Below are 10,515 nucleotides of genomic sequence, written 5' to 3'. Positions count from 1 at the left end.
AGGAAACAAGCAGCTGCCATCTCATCTGGAGCTAATTCTAAGGTGGTTGTGACATTGCTGTCTAGAAAACTGCCTCGCTGTAGAAGTCTTCAGTTGACACCTCTGATGTTATTGCTCTGATATGTAGAAGCTTCACATCACAGACTTCCTGAAAATAAAACAAAACTTCTAACCTTGGGGACCATCACTGCCTAGATAGGTGGGATGTCTGCAGCTGTTTTCTGGAAGAGGACTACATCTCCAGAAGAGACAGAATCACTTATAATTTGGGGAAAAGGGAAAACTCTGTGAGTCAATGAATGTATAGAGCATATGCCCTCTGCTTACCTTTCCTGGTTATCTTTAGCAGAAAACGAAATCTCTAGAGGCTGGTCAGCAGCCACTGTAGTTGCCATCAGTCTAGAAGCCTCATGAGCAGAAGAATTGTGTGAAGATGCAGCAGAGAAACATGTATGAGGCCAACAGGTTCACTGGCACATACTACGGTATCTCTGAGCAACCTATTTTGCAGAAGCACCAGCTATGCAGATACATGATTGTTCTGAGCTGGTGAATGAAGCAGAGAAAACATCCTCACTAAATGGTGAGGAAGATACCCTATATAACCAACACCGATTTATCTTAGGGAGTATAGACCTGCATGAGTCGGGGGTGCTAGTGACAGCCATGTTCTTTGAAGGGATGGTTCGGAGCCTGTCATTCTTTAAACTGCGCTAGATTGCTCATGCTGCAGGTCCAGATAATTGACTGACTTTGCAAATTCCAGCTCAAAGAATAGTGCTATTGACTGAGACGTTGCAGCATGTGTTTACATGGTTTTACCTGTGTTGGTTTATATGTGTCATTTCATAATTTTGGAGAAGTGTTTATTTTACTTAAAATATTAATAATTTATGCTCACAGATGGACTGCAAAATATTCTCAAACAGGGTAGCTGAAGCTCAGTGGAATCTGGCGTTCTGGAGATCTCCTTCCAAGGCAGATTTTTTCATTTACAAAAGTGTATGGAAAGCAAAAAAGATTCTTCTCATTTCAGTAGTAAATACCCAAACTTCAGTATAATACTAGAGACAACAAGGAAGTGATTATGGAACATATATAGAAAATGATGTGATGTTTTCAAATTTGAGGTTAAGTAATTACACTGATATCTAAAATCCTATTTCTGCAGTCTCTGTTTTACTTCCAAATAAAACTGCGAATCATCCATCACTGATGGGTGTCTTAAATCCAGACAATGATTTCTGGTTTTCAAAATCCTAAAAAGAATGTTCTTACTTTCTGCCTTCTTGCATTTTTATTTATTAGTAGAGTTACTTGAAAGTACTAAGGGAAAACTCTTGTATTCTGTAAACCTTTTGTTTCCATTTCACTTCTAAAGAGAAAGAGGCTGGGAAATACCTGAGAATCACAACTGCAATTTTCATTGCATTCCTTCGTGCCTCTGAGGATGATGAGTGTACCACCATCAGTGAACATTCACCTGTCTGTTTTTTCTGTCTATTTTGCATTGACAATCAACAACATAGAAGCCCCAGAAAAGGATTCATTGCAGCAGAATAACTTACTCACATATGGTCACTGGTAAAATGTGCAAAAGCAAAGTGACAAAAAAAAATAATTAATTCAAACTTCAGAAGATAATAATGAAGCTTGCATTCATTATCAGAAAGGAGATAACATAGCCTTTGAACAACAAGAATTATCAAGACACAAGCAATTCTTACTTAGATGCTGACTATCATTTTTCCCTTAGCAGATCACAAAATGCTTCAACAGTGTACCTAATTTACGACAGACCAATATTATACAAGCCATAGGGCTAGTTACTCGACCACAGTGCCTAACTGACAATCAAAGTAGAGAAATACTGTAAGCAGCAGTCCCTTGGGAACCTGAGCATTAGTAAACTGAGAAAATAATTCCTGTTGTGTGTGGCCTTTAAAGTTCTGGCATTACACCCTTTGCCTGGAAAGAAAACAAATGCAGACTAGAAGTTTGCCAGATTTAGACGAAAGAAAGACCTGGAAATATCAACCACTACCCCTTCCTGCTCTAACACATTCAGGAATGCGGAAGCTCCCTTAGGCTTATTGGAGGTGGGGCGTGTCAGAATGATCAACGATAGCTCTCACATTTTCAGAAATACCGATCTTTTACAGCTAGACAATCACACTTGCAGGCAACAGTACTACTGCTGTGATTACAATACACTGAAGTGTTACAGGTCACTAAGCCAAAAGGTATTCAAGCTTTTTTTCCTTCGGTTTGAATGTATGTATCTAGGATAGACACATGCTAGAATGAAAATCTGACTCTGATCCACCAGTCTGTGGGCAATGTTTAGGTCTAAAAAAGATGTTCCATATAGGTGACATCATTGTGAAGTACTGCATAGCGCCTACCGCAGATGGGGAACTGCTATGGCAATAGCTCCTATCAGCTACAGCTTTCATCTCTGCTTCCTCATACTCATTGCCAGGATTGCCTCTGCTGACATACTGCAGTTGTGTTGTCACTGCTGCTTTTCAGACTCTGAGTTTGAAGCAAGAGCTCACATCAGAGCATTTATCTAGTTTTCTTCTTGAGAAAAGGTCTAGCATGTGTTGTCAGTATCTGTTCACTTCTTAGAGGTCTTCCAAAGAATTATGGTAAGTTCCTCTATCTACCCATAATTTCCTTGAGCTGCCAGAAAGTCTTTGGCACTCCCCCAGAAATATGCTTCCACAAGTTCTGCTAAGATGCTCAGAGCAGATTTGTCTACCTAGAGCAGAATATCAGAACATGAGCTGAAGTTGTACAGCTAATGTGGAAACAGTGTACCACTGGCTCCTAAATATGAAAGTATACCAATGTTAAAAGCTCTGCAACAGAAGTCCAAGATAGCTTAGCTTTTGATCACACTTATTAGGGAATATTCTCCAACTTCCCTAAAGTTGTGCTGCCATACAGGAAAGAAATCAAAATTCAATGGATCTAGAAGAGCGTGGAAATAGGAGTGTGATACTCTGGCCCAGCAATTTGCTTGTGTGCGAAGAAGGACTTTTGGATTTTGGCACCTACAGTTAACTCTCTGTATTTTTTATGGACCTGTCATTTATTAAAATGTATGGAGGAAAGAGGAGTTAGCAGACTATTTAAATTAATTTTTAAATGTGAACTGAAGTTTCAACATTAGTGTGCTCACCATGAAAAAACTTAATTCAATATCAGGTATCAAATGAGTAACAGAGTTCAAAAAAATTATATACATTTTAACTTTCACTAAAAGCGTATCCAGACTTTTCCTACTGTCCTGGAATTTAAAATTCGATGTAGACTACAGAACTATAAAGCCATGAAATTGTCAGTTCTTTGAAGGAATTTTTGCTTGCAGTTTTGGAATACTCTTAATAGTTCTTGAAAAAGGAAAAAAAATGAAGCACTTTCAAGAGGTTTAGAAGGACACTTCATAGAAGGGGTAATTTATCATTATCTTTTTCTGTCTTGCCCTTTCCATGCAGACAGGAAGAGAACGCAGAATGAGGATGAGATCATTCTACTAAGTAATTCTACAATATTGCATCAAAACTGTTTATTGCCTGTATTTGCTCAATCCAGATAGTAAAAGTAAACCAGTGATCAATAGAATTTCTGAGCTTAACCCAGCCATATGAGATTCAGAAAGAGTTCCTCAGCCAAGTCTGCTCTAAAGGAAAATTCTGTGCAGACAAGGGTAACGTAATTAGTGTGCTGCATATGTGCCCATAAAATCATGTAAATACTTAGGGTTGATAAATTAGAATTCTTAATCATAAATTTCTCAGCAATACCTATAAATGTAGGTTTATTTAGAAGAAGAAATATTGATTTTTTTCTGATATCAGTATTACCTTGGAGTTGAAATGCTGTAAAACAAGAGATTTATGATCTCAGAAGGATTGCCAAAAAAGTATTGATTCAAAACACTCCTAGATGACTGAAGAAAATGAAAGTGAACCTTCTGGTTAACTGTGCAAGCAGTTTTGATCCCTTTTCTTACCATTCAGTAACAAATTTGCAAAATGAGGATATAATGTGATGTTCATTACAGGTTAGAATATTCCTATTTCTATGTAGGTTGATTTTGAGAAACATGTTTATAAGCACACTGTCACACTAAAAGGGAAACCAATATTAATGACTGGAATTCAATACTGATTATTTAAAGCACCAATTATAATGCATAAGATATTGGCATTATTTCTAGTTCTTTGAGTACTTTGAGTTCTTCTAAATCTCTACTCCTACTATGTCTTATATTCTTGGGCAATATTTAGAAAAAGCTGAATCCGCAGGGATTTCTTTCTCTTTCATTTTATAACCTATAGTGACAAGAGTGCTTTTAAATAAAAAAATTAATATGCAAAGTTCTTCATTGGTTTTCTTCTGATATCTCCTTATGTGATTTAAACAACTGGGCTATTTTCTAACAAACTGAAGTGGCTAAAGCTCTATGTCGTCATTTTTTTTTTTCAAGATACTTTGCTTTCATTTCTATTTCATGAGGTTTTTTCGTAGTCTTACACTGGCAATCTGAACACATTCAGACAGTTCTTGGGTAACTTGTGTCATGGGTGGGGAGTAAACCAGAAGATTTCAAGTGATAATTCTGGCTTACAGTTACAGAAAAGTATCTTTATTTTTTGTCCTTTTATAGATTATACTAACTATAAACCAATAATATGTATTTTATAGTGTGTATTAATTTTGTTAAGTATGCGTCAACTGTAGGACCTGTTTGTATATACTTAAACAGAAAGAATATAAGTCTAATTTTGTCCACTCCTGTAATAATGCCAAACCTTTTGCATTTTCTATTTCAACTGGACTGCCTAAGCATTTTTTATGATTATATAAAACCTGAACTTTTCTTTTTGAGTCATGCACATAATTTTTAATCACTCACTGTAGCTCATGCAAAAAAAGTAACAGCTTGCTACTTGTATGAGTCAGAATCTAAACAGAGCTATTTAAAAATCATTTGGAAGATGTGTTATTAGCTAATTAGCATAATGTAGTTGTAGAGAAGATATACAATCTAACGTGTTTCACTGAACCAGTTCATAAACAAAAACTGTAATTAGCTACTATTTCCTATGCATTATTATTTTCCTTGAGATTCTGTAATATAGCCAAGCCAATCTAAGAATACTGTCAAACAGATTTCAGATCTGAAATGCTATGCTGAGTTGGGGCACACCTTTTATTTTTCACGTGTTACATTCCAACATTTTCTACTTAAACAATTGCACCAAATTTAAGTTTCACGTCTTAATAACTTTATAATTACTTGGATGTATAAGAAAAGATACCTTATTCTAGCTTATTCTTACTACTTCCACTTAAAATAAAGTGCCTGAGTTTAAAATCTGAAATAGTAAAACTGAGCAAGACAGAACCATTTGCTTTTCCCAGACTCAATGTTTGTATTGAATTAAAAAAAAAAAAAAATTAAACAGGAAAATCAACTTACTTTTTATGGATACTTTAATTAGTCATTAGAATCTTGCTCCAAAACCAGTTAACTGCAACCATTTGATCATCGTTGGATTCCATGTGAATTAATAGCAGACAATGGTCCATAACTCGGGCCTGATTGACTTCAGAAATTTACATTCATATATTAGTTTTAGCGTACCTTACAATGCTTGGCCACATCTTCCTTGAAGTCAGTAGAGATTGCAAGATATTTCCTTTCCTCTAGAATCCCTAGGCTCAACAGCAAAGCAGTAAGGCCTGAGAGATTTCAGGGATCATTTAATAACATTCATAGACTATCTCTACATCATAGTTACATTAAGTTTTCCAGACCTCTGGAGAAAAAGGATGAAAGGCTTTTAGTCATCATCTAAAATTTCCTGACCTACACACAGTTCTGAAATAGCCACAGAAGAACCAGCACAGAAACCAGCATAGGGAAAAAAGAAAGAAAATATAATTACATTATAAATGTAAAATCATTTTGGATTTTGAAAAGAAAGTTCATAACAGTGTACAAAAGTGAACCCATCTGCAATCAGGCTGAACATCACATTTATTTCCAAGAATAAGGACAAATTTGTATTTAAAAATCTCAAGGGGACACTGGCTGATGTGTCAGTGATACTTAATATGCTACTGGTGAGGCCAAAGTTCAACTGATTTTAGATTACAGAAGTGTCAGGAACATCGAGCAACATTTGTCTGAACTTCTGTAAAGCAAAAAAACCAGTATTTGTCAAAAAATGTACTATAACTGGAAAGCTATTTTAGATGAGAATACTACCTGTCACTGGGCATCTGTGGATATTAAATTGTTCCCAACATGTCATCTTTTGTGACTATGGCTTATGAAGACAGAAAATAATTAGTTTTTTTATGAGAGTTCCTAAGTATTTCATCTTGCAAATATCTGGATTTCCCGGTCTCGTGCCTTGTGTTCAGTGACAGTGCTGCAGATGGTCTTGGTAACCTCACAGACAAACTTCTAACTGAGATCTTACTCTGATTCTTCAGATTCCTTTCCAAGACACATGCTAATTGTTTTTTATGAGTGCCTTTCAGTATTTCCCCGATGAAAGACAACATCATGCATCAGGTTGATTGATTGCAATGAAAGTAAAACTGGAGACTCATTTTACTTATTTTTTAGATAAAATTTTAAGATGACATTTTGCAAGCTTAGATATTATTAGAAATGGACATTAGAGAGAAGAAGAAAAATGCTGAATCTACATCCAATTAAAATGAAAAGTACATTTAATTAAAAAAATCTTATGAAATTACTTAGAACCAACAAGGCAAACAGGCAAATGAAAATACCAACATCTACTGAGGAGGACTCAACTAAACTGAATTGAGAGGAAAGGACTGAGGGAATATTAGGGTAAACTCAAAGACTAGTGTTTAATGATCATCATCATTAGGAATTTGCTTCCTTGTGCAATATTGAAATAAATGAGGTTCATTGTGAAGAAGGAAGTTTTCATTTGTCAGTCCACAGAAATGGATATGCTAAGTGTGACAGTACCTGGCCTTCAAATTTGGTCTGTATGATCATGCATTAGCTTAGAGAGTTGCATAGGATTTTTGTTTCCTGACATGAAAGACCAAGTAGAAAGTTCCTTGGTAAATTCACTTTTTCTTTAAGCTACAGTACAGGAGAGTTGAGGCAGAGCCACAAATGTAAAAAGAAAATTGACCAGAAGTGTGATTAACTGATCAGGAATATATTCCAAACTGGTGGCAATTCATTTCTAATTATATACTTAAATAACATGGCTTTGAGCTATCCTGGCCAAAGCTGATTCAGCATATTCATGTTAGAGGAAGTGGTTCATCAGTTCCAAGAAGAATCTCTAAAGCTTATCCTGCTTTTGTCCACTCCTTGGATATTTTTTAGGCGCTCCCCAAAGAGTGGTCCCTCAAGGAGTCCTGAAGTATCCAGCCACAGAACCCTCACTGACAAAGTACTAGGACAGTCAAAACCATCCTCAAACATATTGTTATCCAAAAAGCCATTTTCCTCCAAGCCAAAAAAGTCTTTATCTGAGAATACCACTATGTAAATTACCTCATTAGTAACATACCAGTTACAATGAACGTCCCCAAACTATATACAAGTAGTCCATACCAAAATATAAGCATAGTTTTTCTTGGATGCTTCAGAGTTTCAGCTTGGACATACTGTCAGTCTTACATCTGTCATCACACAGCAACTTTATCTCCAACAATGAACACCTTTTAGGTTTTGTCTGCCAACCTAGCCTCACAATGTAACTTTTTCATAGTCTCTTTTTGAGGAACAGATTTTATCAGTGAGCCTATGTTGTACAGATGACTGGAAACATAGATCCCCTCAGCGATTTCCATCAAAATTCAAAGAATCACTGCTTTTCCCCCAAATTCCTGCACCAATATTGCATGCTTTGGCATCATTGTAATTATCATAGTAATTTAAAAACTATAATTTGTATGAAGATCACAGATCAATGCACCTACTGCCATAAAATTATCAACAATCCAAATGAAACACACCAGACGAACTAGTTTCTCAGGTAAAAGCACATTTGTTTTGAAGATTCTCATGATACACCAGCAATCTAAAGTACATTCCCCAAGGGAGACAGACAGCACTTGTTAAAGAGCCATTTGAATACAATGTAAGAACTTATGTGAACAAAACCCCAAACTCTGCTGTCATATATTCTGGAAAATCACTAAAATTGTTAAATATACCCTGGAAGATGAATAGAAGGCCACACTTTGTACCTGAAATCATCTGAATCAGGAAGCCAGTCTCCATCAATTTCCTTCCATAGTCAATGGAGAGAGCTTGGCCCCTTTGAGAATCGCTAACAGTCCTCTGAGTTATCCTCTGAAAGAATCTCTCCTAGATTCGCTATGTGCAGAATGTATGGAAACTGTCCTCCTAAAGCAGGAACTAAAAGTAGCAATTTTGTCATTGGATAGCATAGCCCACTTGCCCTCTTCCAGATAAGTAAACCCCTTAGCAGTATGTTGTGGAGAAGTCTCAGGCAGTAATGATTTCTAATAAATGGCTTATTTCACTTTTATCTGCAACCACATCTTGGAAGAGGGTGTTTATCATCTCACAATTATACTTCACTGAGAGGGCATAGATGGGACACTACTACTCCTCCTCTAACTGCTCTTCAGGGCCTCATTACTTCCAGGTGCAAGGAAAAGCAATCTCAAGCCTAATTTGTGACCCATGCCAGACTATTATTATCTAGACCTAGGGCTGTGAGTCTGTTTCAGAAAAAGGTTGGTTTCAATGTGATCCCTCTAACCCTTCAGATCCTGTGTTCGCTGGACTAGAGAATTAGGACTTTTATATCAAAGTGAATCTGTATTTGAAGAGGAAAAACTTTTTCAAGATCTAGGAAACCAAGGTAAGGACTCTTCATTCTTTGTTAATGTTTAAAAAAAAAATTCAATATGACCTAAATTACTGTCTGGGTCAAGTTATTTTACACATAAGCTCTCTAGATGTAAATGGCTAATGCTTTTCAAATACAGCTGCTTTTACAGCTATTGAATCTCACTTGACTATGACTCCGGATATGTTCCTTTCCCAAGTTATGCATTTCTAATGCTTCATTTTTATTTAGAAAAGGAAATTAGAGACAATTATAACAATAAAAGGAATTAATGGAAATTTTGACTAAAAATATCTATAACCTGGAAGAGATGCAGCCATTTTGAAATTAAGGCAAGCACAAGACCTGACAAGATAATGGGGATAAAAGATTCTCACCACCTACACAACAGGAGACGTGGATGGTGAGGTTAATAACAGTAATACTGAGGTATGTTTTGTAGCATGTTTGTTTTCCTTTCTAAGTTTGTAAAATCATCACAGAAATAGCAGAGTACTTAATTAATGAGTGTGAAAGCAAGACAGAAGGATAACAATGCTATAAAACAATAACCAGGTTCAGACTGCCCTTTATGGGTCAGAAGTAGCATTAGGCAACTAACTGGTTAGGATTTTGTTTCTTTAGCCTGTATTTATCCATTGCAGTAGGTGAGTATTATATTACCTTCTCAGATTATTTTGAAGGGCTGTAAAGGAGAAGCAAAAAGTAAAAAAATATTGGGAGTTCCTTGGAAGATGCTTGTTGGGGGGATGCTGTGCAGAGACTCACAGCCTTAGACATTCAGGAAGAAAGTTAGACTTCAGAAGTGGATTAATTAGCTTGTAGTTTAACTGACCTGAGAACCTTCTACCTAACTCATGAAATGAATATTGTCTTGCCTGCCTATCTACAAACCCTCCTTCCTATATCTAGTACACTAATACTTCTGTTAAGGATTGGGAATTGTTTTTTTTTCAATTAACTAGCATGAGGGGTCCCAAGTCTGTTATCCAGGTTTTTCAGGTGGAAAAGCCTCCCTATGTTCCTCTGCCAGCATTGCCAATGAACCAGCTTCTTTACACTAACCCAGGCCTGAGTGTATTCAAGAACCAACAGCACATCTTAGCTTCACTTCTGGCAGCTTATTAGAGGGTAACTCCTTCACACTCCCAGCCTGCAGCATTAGCAAGTGCAAAGGAAGAAGGAAGCTTAAAGGAGCTTTTTTTATTTTGGTGGTGTCCTGGTTTCGGCAGGGATAGAGTTAGTTTCCTTCCTAGTAGCTGGTACAGTGCTGTGTTTTGGATTTAGGACAAGAACAATGTTGACAACACACCGATGTTTTAGCTGTTGCTAAGCAGTGCTTACACTAGTCAAGGACTTCTCAGTTTCCCATGCTCTACTGACTGAGAAGGCTGGGGGTGCCAAGAAGCTGGGAGGGGGCACAGCCAGGACAGTTGACCCAAACTCGCCGAAGGGATATTCCATACCATGTGACGTCATGCTCAGTACATAAACTGGGGAAAGCTGGCCGGGGGGGCTACTGCTCGGGGACTGGCTGGGCATTGGTCAGCGGGTGGTGAGCAATTGCACTGTGTGTCACTTGTTTTTATTATTATTATTATTATTATTATTA

The sequence above is a fragment of the Pygoscelis adeliae genome, unplaced genomic scaffold (genome assembly GCF_000699105.1).
Source record: "Pygoscelis adeliae isolate BGI_AS28 unplaced genomic scaffold, ASM69910v1 Scaffold71, whole genome shotgun sequence".
Taxonomy (NCBI): Eukaryota; Metazoa; Chordata; class Aves; order Sphenisciformes; family Spheniscidae; genus Pygoscelis; species Pygoscelis adeliae.
The sequence above is the reverse complement of the archived record's forward strand: the minus strand, read 5'-3'. Positions refer to the sequence as shown.